The 18,871-nt window shown below is 38.4% G+C and overlaps 1 long non-coding RNA gene across 1 annotated transcript in view; it reads right to left on the reverse strand.

Moving 5' to 3' along the window:
• Nucleotides 1-1,135: 1,135 nt before the first annotated feature.
• 1700123O12Rik (RIKEN cDNA 1700123O12 gene) overlaps nucleotides 1,136-18,871 on the reverse strand; it is a 289,772-nt gene continuing 272,036 nt past the window's right edge. Inside the window, exon 5 of the long non-coding RNA NR_045185.1 lies at nucleotides 1,136-1,203. This is a non-coding gene — a long non-coding RNA (RIKEN cDNA 1700123O12 gene). The remainder of the gene's footprint in view (nucleotides 1,204-18,871) is intronic.

An 18,871-nucleotide genomic window follows, 5' to 3' on the forward strand; every position in this document is an offset into this window, starting at 1 on the left:
CTCCTGGATACTGTCCACAATTTTCACTTTTTACCACTTGCTTCTTAGTCTTTACGGTGATATATGAGTATAGGGTGTTTCTTCTACCCCAAACCCCTGAACTTTTCTGCTATGACTCACCAGACAGAGCCTTTGAGAGCAGTCCCATTGGGCTTTTCTCCCTACCTTAGCATCAGCTTTGCCATGGAACATAACCCAGTCAAAGTAAAACCCACCAAGTACAAAGACCCAGCCATACAACATGATGTCCCCACCGCAAGAGCTCAGGCAAAGAAGAACACTTGAGGCCATCTTGGAATTCCACTATCACATGTTCCATAAAACTCTGGATATGAATTCAGCAACTGTTTCCTTTGAATTCTTGCTGATAGAGAGTCTTAACTATTAAGTAACTATCTTTACATCAATCTATCCTTTGTTTGGAAGAAGTCTCCTCTTTGTATACAATAGGTTGAGATTGTTTAATTTCAATGACTAAACTAATATTCACTAAATACCTCCTGTTTAAAAGCAAGGAGCAGTAACACCTGGGTGCTATATTACAGATGTTTAATTTCAGTGCCTCAGATTTCATAGAGAGTGTGTAAACTAAAATCACTTTCTTTGAAAATTCATTTTTGTAAATGTTAAATTCTCTTGAGGTTTCCCATTAAGAGTTATTTTAAAGGAATGCTATGGTTCCTGCTAACTTATTATAGAGCCATCCCTTTATAACATAAACTAATGACTGTGTGATAATGCATTCCAGTTAGAGATATAAACAGATGTATTACAGATAACTTAAGTAATGTTTTTCCATCCTGTGAATACAATGTGTCACTTAAAAGCTGGAATCAAAGGAAGCTTATTTTTAAAGATCTTTAGAGTTGGTAGAGAGAGCAAGCAACATCCTCGTTACCTACTTAAATCATATAATATGCATGATCTCTGTTAGCATTTGAGGATTTGGGGTGAAACAAGATGGGAAACGTGTGTGTGTCCTTGATAAATATCATCTGAAACAAGTTGGCAAACTGGCAGACACTAAAAGCCAAAAATAGCAGTTTTGCTGTGGAATTATTTTTCAATGACTTCATAGCTCCACAACTTCACTTGCATTTCTAATTTTTCAGATAAAAAGAAACACACACACCTTACTTTAAGTAGATTATTCCAGCAAACTGGTCAGCTTAAAGAAAACATTCCATGATGATGTTCTTGAGACTGTTGAAGAAAAAGAGAAAAACAATTATTCTTCAACACTGAGAACAGCAAAGCCAAATCCTTAACCTCTAGTGAGTGACACAGATGTCTTAATTATGCTGAAAACACTCTAGCTAATGCTCTGTTTCTGAATTCTAGTCTAACTTTACTAACATTTTCAGTCCTTTTCCAAGCTGTTGTTTTTATGTCAAATTTATCTTAAGCACTGCCGCCAAGAAACCAGACATGTTTTTATAAAATAAGCAGCTGCTTAGAGAATACCATACATCCTAATGAGTAAGTTTTGCTGTCGAGAAAGACAGGTGCATGGAGACAGAATAATACGGAACTAGCTTTCTGTTGGGTAAATTGATCCTTGTCTTGGCCTGGATCATGGGGCATGCTCCCAACAAGAGAGGGGCAGGAGGTCAGTTCTGTGTCTTTTAGTGCTTTATTCCATGTACTGGTTCTCCACCTATGCCTGCAATAAGTGTTCCCAGAAAGAGGTGTCAGACCGGCCACTAGGGGAGCCAAACGCTGACCAGTGCCTATATCTTCAAGTACACTCACACTGTGATAACCTCTCACTCACCCTGTTTGTGGAGAAGAGATGGCCACCCTAAAAATTACCAGAAGGCAGAGCATGGACACTTCACACTAGACAGAGAGAGTAGCAGCAATTTATCAATCTCATATACTCCTAATGTGGAATAGGAAGATGCCACGTGTCATGCATGGCCACACAGGAACTGCCCTTGACAACAAGGTAAACAACTGGGAAGTGAGGCTGTGAAAGACAGGCTTTGTAGGCGCACAGGGTGAAGTACCCATCTTCCCTGCCGCCCCACCCCCTTCCCACCCTATGGGTAGATGTGTTCTGCTCATTTGAAAAATGTCTTCACAGAGAAATGAAGCCCTGAGGTTGGTAACTGGGTTGGGTAGAGTTGACTGAGCTACCATGAAAAGCAGCTTGAGTGGGCACCTTTCTACTGGTTGAGGTTGCACAGTTTTGAGTATAGGGAACTCCTAGCTCGGTCTCTCATGCCCTGTTAGATTTAAACATGACAAAGTAGTCCTTAAGGTTTTCATTCTAATACAGGTGAGGAAACTGAACTAATTAAGACACAACACAGTTCAATAATGATGAGAGAAAACATTAATCACTGCAAAGTCCTTCCTGCAGGTAACAGTAATAACAATGATAACAGCAGTCACAATTCTCGAACCTTCTCTTAAAGTTCTAAGGAATATGGAATCCCTAACACCTCCTTGCCTGGACACTTTATTATAGATCTTGATTCCAAGGTCACTGTTAACAAACATTGATCATGTTTCTCAGTTTTCTACTGTTTTCTCTTACTTTTCTTGCCCCAGGCAAGATTACACTGCTCCCAGAGGTGACCAGGTAGTCAAACCCCAACTCACTTCCCTCTTGGCATGGAGACTGGCATTTCTATGATTCGCCATTTTTGTTTTTTCTCCAGTAAAGGCCTATTGAAGTTGTATTTACTTGAAGTGATTCATTTCCACCTTTTTGTCTCCCTCCCCGGTAGCTTAGAAAATGCCAAAAAACTCAAAGTGCCTCATGCTGATGCTGAATCATCTTCAGATGTTCTTGCAGTACAATTCTGAGTTCACCAATGTGATGTCGCCAGAGGAGCTCCTCCTGGACTGGGGTTCAGACCCTAAGAAAGTTGCTTTCTTCATACCTGTGTACCACCTCCAGGAAAAGGAGGAGTGACTGTGAGAAAGAGAAGAGAGAAGGAGGGAGGGAGAGAGAGAGAGAGAGAGAGAGAGAGAGAGAGAGAGAGAGAGAGAGAGAGAAACTTCAGCTTGACTCCAAGAAGCAGTGCCATCAATAACATGTGTCACTCTGATGATATTAGGAGCCAACTTCTTGGCTTGGTGGCCAGCCACCAGGGGACGTTTTTGCTGGTACAGTCACTATATAAACTCCCATTTGGTCTTTTTGGTACCCCCTGCTCTGCAAGCATCCTGTAAATTTTCTTGACTTAATTTCACTAGATTTCTGAACCTGCACGTCCTTCCTGTGTATCAAGTGCCAGCTGAACTGAGGTCACAGCCACAGGCACCGCTGGGGTTTGGAGGAAGGTGACAGGAAGCAGCTGCTCCACTCTCGACTCTCCATTAGTGAAAATCACCTGCTGCTTCAGTGCAGCCAAATACCAGCCACTCTACAATCATCCAGCCTTCCTGCCCATGTGCTTGCCTGCCCACTCTTCAGTCACTCACAGAGCACCATCTGAGCCAGACATTCCTACAGCCACTGTCTTAGTCCTACCTGGGTCCACTCAGGGAAAGAAGAAAAGAGCAATCATGGAAACACACCCACAAAGACCATCCCAAATCTCTTGGTAGATAATTCAAGTACTAGATAAAATGGATCCTGAATTTTAACGTGTTTATGTGTTTTATATAGGAATAATTTTTGGAGTGGATAGTCTTGTTTGGTTAAGGGTTTCTAAGTAGGAATCCTAACCTGAAAATACATACGTTTACCCTCTTGCCTTACTTTGGTTGGATTAAAGTACTATCAGGCTGGAGCAATGGTTCACTGATGAATAGCTCTTGCTCTTTCAGAAGACTTGAGTTTGATTCTCAACACCCATGTTGGGCAGCTCACAAACTACTGGCAAAACTTCAGCTTCAAAGTATCCAATGCCTTCTGGTCTCTAAGGACCTACACTCATGCATACACAGACATACATTGACACATGCATAAGTAAAATAAAATCTTTTTAAAAGACTATTATTAAATAACATGTATAAAATCATATTGGTGTGGACTGCACTCCTAAGTGAAGTTGAATAAACTAAGCCTAAATGGAGTTGTCTACATTGAATTCCATGCTAAGAAATGGGAGGGAGGGAGATTTTATCCAGCAAGATAAAAGAGTCCTGCTGTTTTAACCTTTACAAAGAAATGTAACTTCACTGCAAACCAATAATTTTGCTCTCCAATTTTTCTAGCTAAACAGCCAACCTCATCTATTCAGCTTATTAAGTCTCTGTTTCCAGAATCACAAATAAATATAAACATTTACGTCACACTTGCTTCACTTTGTCTTTTGACATGTTAATACTATGCAAGTTGTCTTTAAATATTCATAAAGAGACCATAAGGTGCTGGGCATAGCAGTGCACAACTTTAAACTAGGAGGCTGAGGCAGGAAGATGATTGAGTCTGAAACAAGTCTGGGCTGCATAATAAAACCCTGTCTCAAAAGAAAATGCCCATAAGAACTGCTTTAATTTTTCTAAAACTTTATTTATGACTGACACTGATTTTCAAGGTCTGTGGATTAGATTTTAGTTCCTAGTACAAGTACTGTTTTAAAACACCATTTGCCGTAGCAAGCTATTGGATTCCCCCAAATGAATCTGGGGAAAAATTTATACTGAAATGTTAAAGTTAAAAAAACAAACAAACAAACAAACAAACTCTCCAATGCTAAATGCAGCCCTATAGTAACAAAAGGAAACAGTGTCTTCCCTAGTTTGAAAGAAAATTACAGGTTCTTTCTTTGTGGTGTTTTGAATATTTGATCACATTTGAAGTCTAATCTCCTGGCTTATTAAGGTTTCAGTCATCTTCAAATGTTGGCCTCAGAAGTAAAACCTCCAGTCATGAATGTTAGGAAACAAGGAGGAGGAAGAGAGATTGATGTGTGTCATAACTCAAATAGTGAGATTTGACAATTCAATAAATTTGGTAAAGTATATAAGTAAAACTTTCTAAAAAATCAGCTAGAAGGTTAATGGTTGGAGTGATCATGTGTTAAGTACATTAAATATTCCAGATGTGCCTGAGGTCAAAGAGAAAAGGTAACTGGCTTTAGCATCTCAATTTTCAATAGGGTAAGGTCATACATCACAAGAATATAACTTAAATAAGCATGCACACACACAAAGCATTAACCTTTTCAAACCTATGAAAGATTCTATATGTGTTTATTATTTTAATGAACAAGGTCATGAGCAGTTATTTTAAGTAGGGAAACCATAAGCTATAAAGCAGGCAGGAAGGTCATATTCTTTGTTCCTACAGAGTCCTGGGGGAACACATCACAAAAGGAGGAGATGCCATCCCCAAAATTTGAGACAGTCTTTTTCTTCACTTGGTGACCTAAAGAAGTACTAGCAATGATGGCCAATTTCACCATCCTCAAATTATAAGTTCTAGTCTACAAAGACTCACTATTAGCCTTCAGAAAACCTGAGAGGAGAAACTGGCCAAGCTGCCTAGATCTTCTGGACTACAGGATATATGGATATAAATGGGATTTGTTTGGAACTGATTAATTCTTAATCATTTGTTGCACAACAAGGATGCTATTAAGTAAAGTTAATGACCAACTGATGCCCATCTTCCCACTGGTATTCTAGGTAGATCAACTATGGCCACTGTTCAGCCAGCTCTATGTCACTCTGCATTCCTAGTCCCCTCCAGATGTAGTCCACTTCCTGCTTGCACACCCAACATGCATGAGGCTTCCTACTCATGACATGTTCATATGTCTTCATCCTTGGAACCACCTCATGGGAAGCCTTTCCTGATAAAATTCTGGATCTTGAACCTTCAGCACTGCTAACAGCACCTCTCAGTTTGTATCAGAGAAAGCCTGGCCCATATGAATTTTAATACAGTTATCTTACTTACTTTATTCCAGAACGCTGCCTTCCTGGAATAAAACAGATGGGTATGGAAAACATTTCAGAGGAAAAATGAGACAGCTTTGTAACTGATGGGATACAGAATATGAAGGAAAGTGTCAACATGTGGAAACTTTGAGACGTAAAGACTGATGATGTCACTGTCCAATATGAGCAAGACGTTAAGAGGACCTGGAAGCAAAACAATGAAAGTGGTTTTATCATGATGATTGTGCAGTGTTGTAGGAACACCCATGCCTGTCAGTCGCTTCTTGGAATAGTCAGATCCCTAAATCCAAGAGAAATGTCTATCTTCTTTATGTTGTCTAAAGCGAGATGTACTTGGTCTCCTTATATGTTAGTCAATGGCTTTATGGATGTATAAATTAGTCACTTTACAACTTAAAACCTGGCAGGATATTTGGAAGAAATAAAAACCAAACCATATTGAGTGTTAGTGTTTTAGATTGATTGTTAGTTGTGTAAGAAATGAAAATATTATTATGTATATAGATGCTTGTTAGAGATACTCTTTTATTTATGATATATAGTAAAATAACAATGGGTATAATTATACAATGTCTGGAGTTTTATTTAAATTCCTATACCAGATCATTGGGAGGAGGACATAGACCAAGAGGAGGAGGGGAAATAAGAGAAGATTAAGGGGGTGTAGTTAAAATGCGGTGTACACATAAATGCAAATATCACAATGAAATCTATTTTCATATACAATTAATATACACTAGTAAAAATGAAGAAAAATGCCTTCAAATGGATGAGAAAATGAGAGTTATGAATCATACAGTAAGGAAGTGGATGGTTGTTGAAAATAGGTTATATATATGTGGCTGTTCACAGGAAATTTCCATCTGCTTTTGTATTTGCTTAAAAGTTACCAAGCAAAGGATGGAAAGAAAAGAGGATGGAGGAGGTGAGGGAAGAGGGGGATTTTTTAACAGTTGGAACTAGTTGCCTTTATCTGAAGACTTTGTCTGAAGTCTTCACTGTATCCTTATAGTCTACTGTACATTCATCTTAGTGGATTATGTAGATTTGCATCTAATTCTGTCTTCAGAGTGTGTGCCTCATGATCACCACATGTGGGGCACTATATTAGAGTTGGACCAACATAAATAAGAGATAAACATGTTATATGTGAAACAATATTTGCTGGGTTTCTGTTGTTGTTTTGTGGTTTGTTGTTGTTGTTGTTGTGGTGGTGGTGGTGGTCATGATGTTTTATTTTTTTTAACCGTAAGATATATCTATCCAGTGTGCAATTTAGCATGGGATCAGCCTCCATAAACATCTGCAAAATGCATGGGCCCAATGGTCCTTTTTACTTTCTAATGTTTTCTAATGTTTCTAGTTCCCCATTGTGTCTCCATCTAAAGCATCTGATCAGTATGCCCCCTTCAGGGAGAGACGAATTTGTAAGAAGAGACCACCTGCTGCAAACGCGGAGCTGGGAGGGACAATGCCCACCCAGTCAGAAGTGAACCAGCCAGCCCCAGCAGCCCTTTGACCTCATCCTATTACAACAACCCCAACAGAGAAGTTAATCTCCTTAATGGAAAACAGATATGTTTCTTACTTGTGTCTATTACAGTTCTGATCTTAAACATTTCCTGCCTTCTAAGTGCTCCGCTAAAGAGGTGGAGGCTTGTGATGTTGCAAAGTAAAGTCTGGGTGAAACCTAGCAGACAGGATTGTCTAGGAAGAACTTTCTCTTCTCATTGTTATTGTGATTCCCAAGGGATTCAAGAAGAGAGAATGAGCTTGGGTGGTTAGTATAATATAATCTGGCAGTTAGACAAAGAGCCCTTATGGTTTATTTCTGGTTCATTGTGTTCCTCTGGTGGACTATGACACAAGATGAATACTGCCACATTTATTAAAAGTTGTCACTGTGTTTGAAATAGTTGTGTAGCACTTCAGACATGTCCATGTCCTCTTCCCACAAGAGAGAATTAGCATCAATGGAAGAGTTGGTTCTCAAACCAGACCCAAAGAGGCAGATTTAGCAACCATCTGGCCTTAGTACCTTGAGAATAAATCACAGTGGAGTAGATAGAGGTCAGAGCTTGAGACAAAATCTTCATGGTTTAATCCTTCCCAGATATTTGTGTAATAGTTACATCTTCCTCGCTCATGAGCTCCTTAGCTTGGAGATGAATTTGGACTGAATTTATAGTTATAATAAAGTGCTAGTTATAATAGTAAACTTGGACATTCATAGCCATGGGGAAGGTGTTATTTAATCAAGTGCATGAAGTATATATGAATTCTTTTTGAGCCAAAGTTTAAGTGTGTAAAATGTAAGTTTATCCATGTGTGTGTGTGTGTGTGTGTGTGTGTGTGTGTCTTTACACTTAGATGACACCTCAAACTCCCATTCATTGCTTATGGTGGCATAATTTAATACTACTGTTTTCTGGGTAGATCAGGTGGCCTCAAATTCTCAGTCAGAAGTACTTGGTACTGTCACTTTTGACTCTATATATCAACGTCCTCTGAGCCTCTGGGTGTTAATAGATGTAACAGTTAAAAGTGGAAGGGTTTGACCATCAAGACGGACTCCCTACAAGCTTTCAAGATACAAAAAGAAAAAAGAAAAGGAAAAGAAGTGGATGCATGCTATAGTGTTGGTCAAAAAGAATCTTACCCAGAAGATCCAATCAGTCATGAATAGGAAGTGAGGAACCCTGGAGAATTTATTCTGGCAGTGATGACAGCAGTACCATCCAAAGCACTATTCTGGGAGTGGTGGAAGTTGACTGCATTGGTGTCTGCTGTCCATTTCTGACTGTAGTGTTGCCAATGCTGGTGTCACTGGCATCTAACTAGATGCTTCCTGTGCTGTGGTTTTGGCTGAAAGGAGTCCCACCCTTCTCTGAGCTCATTGATTCTCTTCTCCTTCTCTGCTTATGCTAAATAGAGTAAGCTTTCTTGTCTATAACCAAAATCCTAACAAGTTCTTCCATTTGCTCCTAAAATCCCTCTGAGAGGGTAGGGGAAAGCAATCAGGATGCATGGAGCTTTGCGGAGCAGCATCCCATGAATCTAACCCAGGTGGTGACTTGTTCCATATGTATCTGCTGGGGTACATGCTGCTTTCTTGCAATTGGTCATTATGCCTCCCTATGAGATGGCCTTTTCTTTATCTGGCCCCTGGGCTTATGTATCTCTATTATCCAAGTCTTCTATCATCTTTCTTCAGTTCTAGACAAAGTTAATCACATATAGAAAAATTAAAAAAAAAAAAAGATGGCCACCTTTATAGTCCAGTTAGGCACATGGAATGTCCATAGATGGTCTTCTTTGGCACTAGATACTGGTGCTACCCTTTTAATTAGTCCAAATCATAATAACATAAGGAGCTCTGATTATTTGCTGTTTCCTAAGTGTCTCAGCAAGAAGTAAGACATTGAACTCCTCCATGTAGTCTGGGCCACACACCAAGGTTTATACCAGCATAGGACTAAGATGAGGTTCATTACAGAGGATACTGACCAGACTCTAACTCTTCTCATGCTTCATATCAGTCTCCCAACAACTCTGGCTTGGAGGATCTTATTGATAGGTAAAGAGAAAAGTGGCTCACATATAGCTTATGTACTTCTATGTTTGTTTCATATTCATTTTTTGTGCCAGGACCTTTGCATGCCTCTATGTATCACTTTATTTTAAATATATATTTACAGAACTATTGCTTTTATTATTAAATTTCAGTTATTATACAAAGTAATTGGCTTCTTCCTTATATGTATGTGCATATGTACACAATGATACTTTGTTATTGTGTGCCATTGTGATGGTTTATATTGATTGTCAACAGAATCTAGAATCACCAAGGAAATGAGATATTATGCATGTCTGGAAGAGATTTTTCTAGACAGGATTAATTGATGCAGACAAAACCACTTCAGTGGTTTGAATAGTGCTATGAGCCACCATAGGTTCATAGATTTGAATACTTGGTCACCAGGAAGTATCCCTGCTTGAAAAGATTAGGAGGTGTGGCCTTTTTGGAAGAAGTGTGTTACTGGAAGTGAGCTTTGAAGTTTTCAAAGTGGAACCTGATGTAGAATATTCAGCTCCTTCTCCAGCTCCATGTCTGCCTATCTGCTACCATGCTCCCCACCATGTGGACAGTGGATTAAACCTCTGAACAAGCTTAAATTAAATGTTTTATTTTATAAGAACTGGTCATGGTGTATCTTCACAGCAATAAACACTGTCTAAGACAACACCCTCCCCCAACTATGTATGGCACAATTACATAAGCTGGGATTCCAGAATGAATGAAGAGGAGAAAGTGACCTGCAATTGTAAATGTAACACTTCTGTCACCATTATATCCCTGGAATGCACTCTGCAACTACGACCCAAGTAAGTCCTTCCTTCCTTCCTCCCTCCCTCCCTACCTCCCTCCCTTCCTTCCTTCCTTTCTTCCTTCCTTCTTTCCTTCTTTCCTCCCTTCCTTCCTTTGTATCTTCTTTCCTTCATCTCTTCCTTCCTTCCATTACTTCTACTAAGTATTTTGTTGCAACAGCAGGATAAGTAACTAATATAGTTACGTAGAGTTACTACCTTCCCCTTCCCCTTTGCTAGCCCCTGCCTCTACTTGTTGGTCTCATCACCCACCAAACAGTATCTTTTGTTTCATGATAAAAATATGCTTTCATAATATTGTATTATGCTTTCTTGATCTCCACTCCCACCTCTTAGGCCTCTTCCTCCTGAGTAAAATTGCATTGTGTACACATGCTATATTTTCTTTATCCATTCATACATTGAACTTTTGAGCTGTTTGACAAATGTGAATAGTGTAGCAATAAACATGGAAGTGCAAGCATCTCTGTACCATGCTGATTGAGAACCCTTTGAGCATATACCCTAAGATGCTATAGATGAGCTAGATGACAGCAAGCTGGATTTTTATCCTACTGATTATTTTGTTGTTGTGAAGAAGCTTTTAAATTTTATGCAATATCATTAATCAATATTTGGGTTCGTATCTTGTGCTGAAAAAATTCTTTACAGAGCATCATTGTCTAATGTCTATCTATTCTCCTTTAGTATTGTCAGCCTCTGGTCTCACATTCATATTGTTGAGCCATTTTGAGTTGATTTTTATCCCAAGTGAGAGATAAGTATCTTGTTTTATTCTTCTACATGTGTTATAAAAATCTTCATTTTTAAAGGAATATTTTCATCAATGTATGTTTTAATATCTTCATTAAACATTTGATGGGGGACAGTGAGATGGCTCATCAGACAAAGGGCTCTCATCAAGCCTGGCAGCCTGAGTGTGATCCTCAGAATCCACATGGTAGAAGAAAAGCATCAACTCCTGTACGTTGTCCTTATCTCTACATTCACACCACGGCGCTCAAGTGCATGCACACATGCTCACACACACACACACACACACACACACACAGAGAGAGAGAGAGAGAGAGAGAGAGAGAGAGAGAGAGAGAGAGAGAGAGAGACAGAGACAGAGACAGAGACAGAGACAGAGACAGAGATACAGACAGACAGAGACAGAGAGAGAGAAGGAGAGAGAGAGAGGGACAGGGACAGGGAGAGGGAGAGGGTGGGAGGGAAGGAGGGAGGGGGCAGGGAGAGAGGGATGGAGGGAGGGAGAGAGAGAGAAACACAAAATAAATACAACAAATTAGGTGGCTGTACAAATTCTGTGTACAGATTTTTTTCTGGATTTTCTATTATATTGGTCTACATGTCTGGTTTTATGCCAGTACCATACTGGTTTGTTATTGTGACTCTGTAATACAATTTGATTTCTGACACTGTTATCCAGCATTGCTTTCTGCTTAAAATATATTTGACTATCCAGTGAAATTGTCATAGAGATTACCCTGAAACTGCAAATCATTTCTTGTAATGCAGTCATCTTCACAAAAGTAAACCTCCAACCCAAGGACACAAGAAGACTTCTTCTTCTTCTTCTTTTTCTTTTTCTTTTTTTTTTTTTTTTTTTTTTTTTTTTTTTTTTTTTTTGGACTTCTTCTTCTTCTTTTTTGGGGGATATTTTCTTTATTTACATTTCAAATGTTATCCCCTATCCTAGTTTCCCCTCCAAAAACCACCTTCCTCCTATCCCCTCTCCCCTCCCCCTGCTCACCAACCAACCCACTCCTGCTTTTACCTCACTTAGGATGATATCCTCCAGATCCATCCATTTGTTTGTGAATTACATAAATTCATTGTTTTTAATAGCTCCTTAGTACCTCATTGTGTAAATGTACTACATTTTCTGTATCCATTCCTCTTTTGAGGTACATCTGGGTTCTTTTGAACTTCTGGCTATTATAAATAAGGTTGTTATGAACATAGTGGAGCATGTTTCCTTATTACATGTTGGAGCATATTCTGGGTATATGCCCAGGATTAGTATTGCTGTATATTCACTTAGAACTATTTCCAATTTTGTGAGGAACCACCAAACTGATTTCCTGAGGGGTTGTACCAACTTGCAATCCCACCAGCAATGGAGGAGTGTTCCTCTTTCTCCACATCCTTGCCAGCATCTGCTGTCACCTGAATTTTTGATCTTAGACATTCTGACTGGTGTGAGGTGGAATCTCAGGGTTGTTTTGATTTGCATTTCCCTGATGACTAAGGATGTTGACTTTTTTTAGGTGCTTCTCAACCATTTTGTATTTCTCAGTTGAGAATTATTTGTTTAGGTCTGTACCCCATTTTTTAATACAGTTATTTGTTTCTCTGGAGCCTAATTTCTTGAGTTCTTTGATATATTGGATATAAGTCCTCTATCAGATGTAGGGTTGGCGAAGATTTTTTGGAATCTGTTGATTGTCTTTTTGTCTTATTGACAGTGTCCTTTGCCTCACAGGAGCATTGCAATTTTATAAGGTCCCATTTATCAATTTTTGATCTTACAGCACAAGCCATTGTTGTTCTGTTCAGGAATTTTTTTCCCATGTGCCCATATATCCGAGGCTCTTTCCTACTTTCTCCTCTATAAGTTTCAGTGTCTCTGGTTTTATGTGGGGTTCCTTGATCCACGTAGACTTACCTTTAGTTCAAGGAGATAAGAATGGATCAATTTGCATTCTTCTACATGCTAGCTGCCAGTTAAACCAGCACCATTTGTTGAAAATGCTGTCTTTTTTCCACTGGATGGTTTTAGCGCCTTTGTCAAAGATAAAGTGACCATAGATGTGTGGGTTCATTTCTGGGTCTTCAATTCTATTCCATTGATCTACCTGCTTGTTACTGTACCAATACCAGGCAGTTTTTATCACAATTGCTCTGTAGTACAGTTTGAGGTCAGGGATGGTGATTCGCCCAGAAGTTCTTTTATGGTTGAGATAGTTTTTACTATCCTAGGTTTTCTGTTATTCCAGATGAATTGGCAGATTGCCCTTTCTAATTCGTTGAAGAATTGAGTTGGAATTTTGATGGGGATTGCATTGAATCTGTAGATTGCTTTCAGCAAGATAGCCATTTTAACTATATTAATCCTGCCAATCCATGAGCATGGGAGTTCTTTCCATCTTCTGAGATCTTCTTCAATTTCTTTCTTCAGAGACTTGAAAATCTTAGCATACAGATCTTTCACTTGCTTAATTAGACTCACACCAATGTATTTTATGCTATTTGTGACTATTGTGAAGGGTGTTGTTTCCCTAACTTCTTTCTCAGCCTTTTTATCCTTTGTGTAGAAGGTCACTGATTTGTTTGAATTAATTTTATATCAGGGCACTTTGCTGAGATTGTTTATAAAGTTTAGGAATCCTCTGGTAGAATTTTTGGGGTCACTTAAGAATACTATCATATCATCTGCAAATAGTGATATTTTGACTTTGTCCTTTCCAATTTGTATCCCTTTGATCTCCTTTTGTTGTCTAATTGCTCTGGTTAGAACTTCAAGCACTACATTGAATAGGTAGGGAGAGAGTGGGCAGCCTTGCCTAGTCCCTGATTTTAATGGGATTGCTTCAAGTTTCTCTCCATTCACTTTGATGTTGGCTACTAGTTTGCTGTATATTGCTTTTATTATGTTTCGGTACAGGCCTTGAATTCCTGATCTTTCCTAGACTTTTATCATGAACAGGTGTTGAATTTTGTCAAATGCTTTCACAGCATCTAATGAGATGATCTTATGTTTTTTTCTTTGAGTTTGTTTATATAGTGGATCATGTTGATATATTTCCGTATATTGAACCATCCCTTCATCCCTGGGATGAAGCCTACTTGATCACAATAGGTGATCCTTTTAATGTGTTCTTGGATTCAGTTTGCAAGAATTTTACTGAGTATATTTGCATTGATATTCATAAGGAAAATTGGTCCAAAGTTCTCTTTCTTGTTGGATCTTTGTGTGGTTTAGGTATCAGAGTAATTGTGGCTTCATGGGATGAATTGGGTAGAGAAATTTCTGTTTCTATTTTGTGGAATAGTTTGAGGAGTATTGATATTAGGCTTTCTTGGAAAGTTTGATAGAACTCTGCAATAAATCCATCTGGTCCTGGGCTTCTTTTTTTTTTTTTTTTTTTTTTTGAAACAAGAAGAGTTTATATTTCTTTAGGGGATATGTGACTCTTTAGATCATTAATCTGATCCTGATTTAACTTTGGTACCTGGTATCTGTCCAGAAATTTGTCCATTTCGTCCAGGTTTTCCAGTTTTGTTGAGTAAAGGCTTTTTCCTGCCATCTACTCCTCTTGGGTGAATTTGCTTCTTTTTGTTCTAGAGCTTTCAGGTGTGCTCTTAAGCTGCTAGTGTATGCTTTCTCCAGGTTCTTTTTGGTGGCACTCAGAGTTATGGTTTCCTCTTAAGACTGCTTTCATTATGTCCCATAAGTTTGGGTAAGTTGTGGATTTATTTTCATTAAACTCTAAAAAGTCTTTAATTTCTTTCTTTATTTCTTCCTTGACCAAGTTATCATTGAGTAGAGTGTTGTTCAGCTTCCATATGTATTTGGGCTTTCTATTATTTATGTTGTTATTGAAGATCAGCCTTAGTCTGTGATGATATGATAGGTTGGATGGGATTATTTCAATCTTCTTGTTTCAGTTGAGGCCTGTTTTGTGACCAATTATATAGTCAATTTTGGAGAAGGTATCATGAAGTGCTGAGAAGAAGGTATATCCTTTTGTTTTAGGATAAAATGTTCTATAGCTATCTGTTAAATCTATTTGTTTTATAACTTCTGTTGGTTTCACTGTGTCTCTGTTCAGCTTCTGTTTCCATGATCTGCCCATTGATGAGAGTGGGGTGTTGAAGTCTCCCACTATTATTGTGTGTGGTACAATGTGTGCTTTGAGCCTTAGTAAAGTTTCTTTTATGAATGTGGATGCCCTTGCATTTGGAGTACAGATGTTCAGAATTGAGAGTTCATCTTGTTAAATTTTACCTTTGAGTAGTATGGAGTGTCCCTCCTTATCTTTTTTGAGAACTTTATGTTGAAAGACAATTTTATTCTATGTTAGAATGGCTACTCCAGCTTGTTTCTTGGGACCATTTGCTTGGAAAATTGTTTTCCAACCTTTTACTCTGAAGTAGTGTCTGTCTTTGTCCCTGAGGTGGGTTTCCTGTGTGCACCAAAATGTTGGGTCCTGTTTATGTAACCAGTCTGTTAGCCTATGTCTTTTTATTGGGGAATTGAGTCCATTGATATTAAGAGATATTAAGGAAAAGTAATTGTTGCTTCCTGTTATTTTTGTTGTTAGAGTTGGAATTCTGTTTATGTGGCTATCTTCTTGTAGGTTTGTTGGAAGATTACTTTCTTGCTTTTTCTAGGGCTTTGTTTCTCACCTTGTGTTGGAGTTTTCCTTCTATTATCCTTTGAAGGGCTGTATTTGTGGAAAGATACTGTGTAAATTTGGTTTTGTCATGGAATACCTTGGTTTCTCCATCTATGGTAATTGAGAGTTTTGCTGAGTATAGTTACCTGGGCTGGCATTTGTGTTCTCATAGCATCTATATGACTTCTGCCCAGGATCTTCTGGCTTTCCTAATCCTTGTGGAGAAGTCAGGTGTAATTCTGATAGGTCTGCCTTTATATGTTACTTGACATTTTCCCTTACTGCTTTTAGCATTCTTTCTTTGTTTTGTGTATTTGGTGTTTTGATTATTATGTGACAGGAGGAATTTCTTTTCTGGTCCAAACTATTTGGAGCTCTGTAGGCTTCTTGAATGTTCATGGGCATCTCTTTCTTTAGGTTTGGGAAGTTTTCTTCTATAATTTTCTTGAAGATCTTTACTGGCCCTTTAAGTTAGGAATCTTCCTTCTTGTCGATACTTACTATCCTTAGGTTTGGTCTTCTCATTGTATTCTGGATTTCCTGGATGTTTTGGGTTAGGACCTTTTCGCATTTTACATTTTCTTTAACTGTTCTGTCAATGTTTTCTATGGTATCTTCTGCACTTGAGATTCTCTCTTCTATCTCTTGCATTCTGTTGGTGATGCTTGCATCTATGTATCCTGACTTCTTTCCTAGGTTTTCTATCCCCAGAGTTGTCTCCTTTTGTGATTTCTTTATTGTTTCTATTTCCATTTTTAGATCCTGGATGATTTTGTTCAATTCCTTCACCTGTTTGGATGTGTTTTCCTATAATTCTTTAAGGGATTTTTGTGTTTCATCTTTCAGGTCTTCTACCTGTTTACCTGTGTTCTCCTGTATTTCTTTAAGGGAATTATTCATGTACTTCTTAACATCCTCCATCATTGTCGTGAGAAGTGACTTTAAATCCACATCTTGCTTTTCTCATGTGATGGTATATCCTGAACCTGCTATGGTGCGAGTATGGGGTTCTGATGATGCCAAGTAACCTTAGTTTCTGTTGCTTCTTTTCTTACACTTGCCTCCTGCCATCTGATTACCTCAAGTGCTCCCTGCCCTTTTATATCAGATTGGAGTCTGTCCTTCCTGTAATCCCAGTTAAGTCAGAACTCCTCAGAGTCCAGCTTTTTCTGGGATCCTGTGATTCTGGGATCCTATGATCCTGAGATTCTGGGTGTGTCAGAGTTCTTGGCATTCAAGCTTCCTCTTTGACCCTGAGATCCTGCTGTGACCAAGCTCCTGGGATCCTGGGATCCTAGGACCCCATTTTTAATATGGTTATTTGATTCTCTGGTGTCTAACTTCTTGATTTCTTTGTATATCTTGAATATTTTAAAATCCAGGATAGCAAAAACTATGCTCAGCAATAGAAAAAAAAAATGCTGGTGGAATCAGGATCCCTAACCTCAAGCTGTATTACAGAGCAATAATGATTAAAAAACAAACAAACAAAAAAAAAAAGAAACACTGCATGGTATTGGTACAGAGACAGGCAGGTAGATCAATGGAATAAAATTGAAGACCCAGAAATGAACCTACACACCTATGGTCACTTGATCTTTGACAAAGGAGCTAAAATGATCCAGTGAGAAAAAGACAGCATTTTCAACAAATGGTGTTGGTTCAACTGGTGGTCAGCAAGTAGAAAAGTGCAAATCGACCCATTCTTATCTCCTTGTACAAAGCTCATGTCCAAGTGGATCAAGGACTGCCACATAAAACCAGAGACACTGAAACTAATAGAAGAGAAAGTGGGGAAGAGCCTCAAACACATGAGAACAGGGAAATAATTCCTGAACGGAACACCTATGGCTTGTGCTGTAAGATCAAGAATTGACAAATGGGACCTCAAAAAACTGCAAAGATTCTTTAAGGCAAAGGACACTGTCAATGGGACAAGTGGCACCCAACAGATTGAGAAAAAAATCTTTTCCAATCCTACATCTGATAGAGGGCTAATATCCATTTATCAACTCTTGATCTTAGAGCCTGAGCCAATGGAGTTCTGTTTAGGAAATCATCCCCTCCCCTGTGCCAATGAGTTCAAGAATCTCCAATTGTATATGATTGTATGTTGAGGTCCATGATCCACTTTGACTTGAACTTTGTGCAAGGTCACAAATATGGATCTTATTTCATTTTTTTCTACATAAAGGTTGCCAGTTAGACCAGCACCATTTATTGAAGATGCTTTTTTTTTCATTCTATATTTTTTTGATTCTTTGTCAAAGATCAACTGTCCATAAGTGTGTGGGTTTGTTTCTGGGTCTTTAACTCTATTCCGCTAATTTACCTGTCTGTCTCTGTATCAATTCCATGCAGTTTTTATCAGTATTTCTCTGTAATACAGCTTGAGATCAGGGATGGTGAGTCCCTCAGAAATTCTTTTATTGTTAATAATTGTTTTTACTATCCTGGAGTTTTGTTTTTCTGTATGAAATTGAGAATTGGTCTTTCCATGTCTTTGAAGAATTGTGTTGGCGTTTTGATGGAGACTGTATTAAACCTATAGATTGCTTTTGATAGGATGACCATTTTTACTTTGTTAATCCTACCAATCCATGAGCATTGGTGAGTTCTCCCTTTTCTGAAGTTTCTTCGATTTCTTTCTTAACAGTCCTTCTTTCACTTGTTTGATTACAATTACACACCAAGATATTTTATATCATTTGTGACTATTGTGAAGGACATTGTTTCCCTATTTTCCTTCTCAGCTTATTTCGCATTTCTATAAAGGAAGGCTACTAATTTGTTTGAGTTAATTTTATATCCAGCCAGTTTGCTAAAGTTGTTTCTCAAGTGCAGGAGTTCTGGTAGAATTTTGGGGGTCACTTATGTATACTATCATATCAACTGCAAACAGTGATACCTTGACTTCTTCCTTTATGATTTGCATCTCTTTGACCTCCTTTTGTTGTCTAGTTGCTCTAGCTAGAACTTTGAGTACTATATTGAATAGATACAGGGAGAGTGGGCAGCCTTATGTTGTCCCTGATTTTAGTAGGATTGCTTGAAGTTTCTCTCCATTTTGTTGTTGGCTGTTGGTTTGCTATATATTGTTTTTATTAAGTCTAGGTATGGGCCTTGAATTCCTGATCTTTCCAAAACTTTTAATATGAAGAGGTGTTTCATTTTGTCAAAGGCTTTTTCAGCATTTAATGGGATGATTATGT

This window comes from Mus musculus, chromosome 4, assembly GCF_000001635.26.
Source record: "Mus musculus strain C57BL/6J chromosome 4, GRCm38.p6 C57BL/6J".
Lineage (NCBI taxonomy): Eukaryota > Metazoa > Chordata > Mammalia > Rodentia > Muridae > Mus > Mus musculus.